General features: G+C 30.5%; 1 pseudogene; it reads right to left on the bottom strand.

Annotated features, from left to right (window-relative positions):
• Window positions 1–3,491: 3,491 nt before the first annotated feature.
• On the bottom strand, window positions 3,492–5,054 carry LOC102587325 (crocetin glucosyltransferase, chloroplastic-like; annotated as a pseudogene).
• Between the last annotated feature and the right edge of the window lie 63 nt (window positions 5,055–5,117).

Below are 5,117 nucleotides of genomic sequence, written 5' to 3'. Positions count from 1 at the left end.
CTTTAAATTTCAATTATGTGCGTTTGCGGGCTGTTTTGTTGTTAGTTTTATTATTATTTTAATTAGTTGATATTTTATTATAATTTATTATTTATATGTATAGTTAATAAAACTAAAACTAACATAAAAAAATAACCTAAATAATCTAACAAAATCCACCCACACTCCCACTCCCTCATGTTTTTCTCCACATTCCACACCCCACACGATACAACCCACTGCCCCACTCCTACACCTATCCTAATTCCTATATAATACACCTACATACTTCTTTCTCCACGCGTACAACACATACGTATTCGTCCTTTTATTATACATATTTTTCTCCACTCACAAATAAAGGTTGAATTTAAGGTTTGCTTTCGTGGTTTCCTATTAGGATTGCTTTCTTTTCGTGAGTTTGATTTTCGCAAGAGGTACTATTTAACATTTATTTTATAATTTGATTTTCATGATTATATAGTATTTATTCCAATGTTATGAATTGGCTCAAATTCTATGTTTGTTCAACCTTTTCATTATAATATTGAAATACGGTAAATATGTGTATATTGTTAAATTTAGAATAAATTTTGTATAGTATCGTATTTTGATCTTTATGTCTAGTATCCGGTGATATCGTTCTTGCTCCTATTTTTACCACACAAATTCCTATTCTGTTTCCTTTTACTTATTTTTAATATATTTATTTGTGAATTAAAGCATGAACAAAGTTATTTAAATGATTCCATGTATTAGGTAATCTATAAAGTTGATTCCGATAGTACGCCTTACATTTCTCTCATTATTTTTAGTATTGATACTTTATTGTAAATATGCATTTAACTGTTTAAAATATAGTCTCTTTCGTTATTAGCCTAAATGTGTTAAATTAGTAAAATAGTTTATGATAATATTGAATGAGGAATTTGTGAGGTAAAATTGATTTGTTATTTATTTAATGCTAGTGTTAATTATCATCTAAAGTAGGCTATTGAATATTATTTTGAGAAAGATAATTGTTGGATTGATATACAATGCTTACTATTTTTTTCCTTTCAAATAACAAGAAATAAAAAATAAAACAAAAACAATATAGACACTACCTGCCTACATATACGACACAACAAAAAAAGAAGAAGAAGAAAGGAACAGAAACGTTAAAAAACGTAATAAAAACAAGAAAAGAGAAACAGAATGAAAAAAAAACAAAGAAAAAGGAAAAAATATAAAATAATAACCAAAGCAGCAAAAATATTTTTTTTAAAGAAAAGGTTAGAAAACGGACGGAGGCACAAAACCAAGGAAGAAAAAGGAAAACGTACATTTTATTTTTTTTGTTAGATGAGTAACAATAATAATTAAATTTCATCTCAATTAAGAATGTAGTTCTACATCTTTTGAGATACTTAAGAAATTCAAGGATGCGGTTACGCATCTTGGCCAAATTCAAGGATGTGGTTAAGCACCTTGACCAAACTATTTTAATAACTAACCTTCATTAGTTTAAACCAAGAGGGGTAAATAGAAATTATTAGGTGTGAGGTACTCAAGAGGAAAAGGCATCTAGGTTCAAACTAATAAAAAATTTAACAATAAAATAATAATAATAATAAAAATAAGTAAACCATGGCCTGTAGACACAATATATCCAAAAATAGTAAAAATAAGTATAAGTCAATAAAAGCGACCGTGCTAGAACCACGGGACTCGAGGGATGCCTAATACCTTCCCCTCAATCAACAGAATTCCTTACCCGAATTTTTGGTTCGCAGACCAAAACTAAAAGAGTCATTTCCTATTGATTAGGGATTCGAAAAGGTGACTTGGAACACCACAACTCAATTCCAAGTGGCGACTATGAAAAATATAAAATAATTCCTAAATCAATAACATCACTTAAATTGAAAAAACCCTCCACCGTCCGTGCACAAAAAGGGTTGTGACAGTATTCACCATTTTTGAAATAAACTCTCATAAGCTGTAGAAGTTGTGGATTTTGTCTTTCAAGTTTCAAATAGAAAAAATCTTCAACTCCAGCTTTATAAATTTTAAATAAAAGTATTTGGAATCTATGGCCACATATATTTATTACTCTCTTCGTTTCAATTTAAGTATCGTACTTTCTTTTTAATTTATCTTTAAATGTCTCTTTTTATAATTAGTAAGTTTTTAAATTCCAACATTATTCTATGACACATTTAAAATTACAACAAAACTTGTGGCAGTTTTATATTCTCTATTTTAATATTTTAAAAGAATATTCATCTAACTTCTCCATAGTTGTTACTAGTACATGATGTAAGAATAAATTTGTATGATTCAATAATTATTAGTGTTAGTTACCATGCAGTTGAGTGCAATTCGTCAGCTCAAACATCATGTTTTTATGTAAGAAAAGCAAATATTTTCTTATTAATAAAATGGAATACAATTAAACATTCTTTAAATTACATGAAATTGAACAAAAGTGTTGTACTGATATTTCAATAAAAAAAATGTGCCTTTAATTAATTAAACTACATACACTATTTATATTATTTCAATTTGATTAAATAATAAACATGTGCTATATTAAACTACAATAATAACAATAATAATATATACAGTGCCATTTCATAAGTGAGGTTTGAAAAGAGTGGTGTGTACGTTGTCTTATCCCTATATAATGAAGATAGAGAAGTTATTCTCGATAGTCACTCACCTCAAAGTAATGCGTAACATTAATTAATAAAAACAAGAAATATAGTAATCCATAAGTCATCCAAAACCTAGTGAGAAAAGAACTATAACAACGAAAGATTAAATAAAATTTAATAATTTTAACTCAAAATTTATACTCTCCATGGCAGTGATCTTTCACATCACAAGGTTTCATATTTTGATTCAATGGACAGATTGATAAAAATTAAATTGAATTGTACGAGGCATAGTCTTTATTTACTAATATATGAAAATGACAAAATTAAAACATAGATTTGATTTAAGATATAATTTTATGTATGTTGACGGTGTAAAAGAATTCTTACACAGAAGATTTCATCCTATTTTGATTAATATTTGCATAAGGAATTACTTATAGTTGCATTTAAAGTGATCAACTTGATGGTGTAATCTTTTGATACAATTAACGCATAGAATTTATGTCCGTAATTTAATCGATTATAATTTTTAATAAGTAGAAACGTATATTCAAAATTTAAAATCTATAGATTCAAGTTCTAAGTATCTAACCCACTTATTTTAAAAAGATTTAGAAGTCATATCTATTATTTCTTGTATTTTTTTCATTTCTTCACGTAAATTCATATTCTGTATTGAAAATTTTGAATTTAGGGTGAGTCCGACTGGTTGCATGCCATATTTTCTAGGTTAAGTAAGTTTACTTATAAAGAAAAGTAAATTATAATAATTCTTTTACGTGGTCAATGTATAGAACTCTTAATTTTGTAGTGAAAAAAAGAAGAAAATTACAATTAGGAAAACAATTTCTCATCATGAAATTTAATTTTTCAACAACTTTTGCCAACTTCTTGAACAAAAGCTTTTAGATTCACTTCTGAAGATCCACATTCTTTCACAGCTTCTCTTGCCAATTCTTTCCATTTTTGTGCATTCTTTCTCATTTCTTCTCCTTTTTCTCCACCATCCATTACAATTTCTATGCACCTTTTTGTCTCTTCACTCTCAACCACACCATCTTCACTCACTCTCATCCTGACACCTGTCTTCCAAACATCTTCAATCAATTTTGCATTAGTCCCTTGATCTGTCCAATGAGGAAATGCCACCACAGGTACGCCTGACGACAGGCTCTCCAGAGTCGAATTCCATCCACAGTGCGAGACGTACAAAACATCCTAAAGATGGATGTGTTAAGACTTCAAGGAAAATCGAGACCTCTAACTAAAGACAGAGTAAACTCGCTACTCCATCACATCGTTATGGGCACTAGTATTTTATATTTGTTAGTGAGCCATACCTTTCATGCAGTAGCCAGTAAGCCCAATTTCAGAATTTGTCATGCATGACATGAGTTGTCTTGGATATGTTTCTGTTATTATTATTTTTTTTAATTCAATTATTATAAAAATAAAAACTTCTGGCCTTTGTGTTTAACCATTTCATGTAGTCATCATTTGACTTTTGAAAAAGATCACCACCAAATGAAGATTCCAATGAATCTTTTCCACCCAAGAATGATGAAGGAATCAATGGTCCAATTCCAATTAAATTGTATTTTTCAATAGCTTTGAGTGGCTCTAGCTCTAATGCATCAAATGTATTCACAAGTACCTTTGGATTTTCTTCACCATCTAATGTATTTAGTTGCTCTTTAAATGTTGGTAGAGCAAAACTATACTTATCATCTTTTGAGCTAGATGAAACTAAAAAAGATGGAAGATCTTGGCTTTTTAGTAATGGAAGCCTTGGTAATTGGATACTCCAATTTGGATCATTTGAGCTACACTTCATTTCATCCTCATAGCCATTGAAGTAATAGTAGTATATGTCTAGCACAGTTGCTGGTTGAATCCATAGTAACGCGGATGAGATGTGGAGTTCACGCGCTACCTCAGCTAAGGTAGCAGAAGAGTATAGACGAGGGACGTGACAGGACGTCCCTCGTCTGAACTCTTCAGAATGATATCCCTTAATGTTTGGGACCCACGACTTCTTATCTCCGACATGTAACGTTTAGAATCATCCACGTTAGACTTGAAACCATCATCAAATCCGTCAGAGAATGCCGCCAAGTTTAAGCCCTTGGGTGCGTTGGAAGCTGCAGTTTTCGCCATACGACGATGGGCGAAAACGCTAGTGGTGAATGTCACCTCAATGCCCATTTTGATTAGCCTCTTGGCAAATTGAAGAGATGGATTGATATGACCTTGTGCGGGAAATGTCACCAAGAGGACATGGGGTTGCACCATTTTTACACTCACAAACTTAAGAATAGAACCTAAGTTCAAAGTTCGAGGTCAAATGAATGAAAGTAGACTTTAGTATTGTGTGAGAGAAATCTTTGACTTGTAAGTCTCTTAATTATTGTGTGGTATATATTATGATAGTTAGAGGGATATATATAAGGAGTTTGTAGGGGTGAGCATATTACGATATTGAAAATTCCGATATTT

The sequence above is a fragment of the Solanum tuberosum genome, unplaced genomic scaffold, assembly GCF_000226075.1.
Source record: "Solanum tuberosum cultivar DM 1-3 516 R44 unplaced genomic scaffold, SolTub_3.0 scf00280, whole genome shotgun sequence".
Classification (NCBI taxonomy): Eukaryota; Viridiplantae; Streptophyta; class Magnoliopsida; order Solanales; family Solanaceae; genus Solanum; species Solanum tuberosum.
Note: the sequence above shows the minus strand (reverse complement) of the source record. Positions and strands in the feature narration are given on the sequence as shown.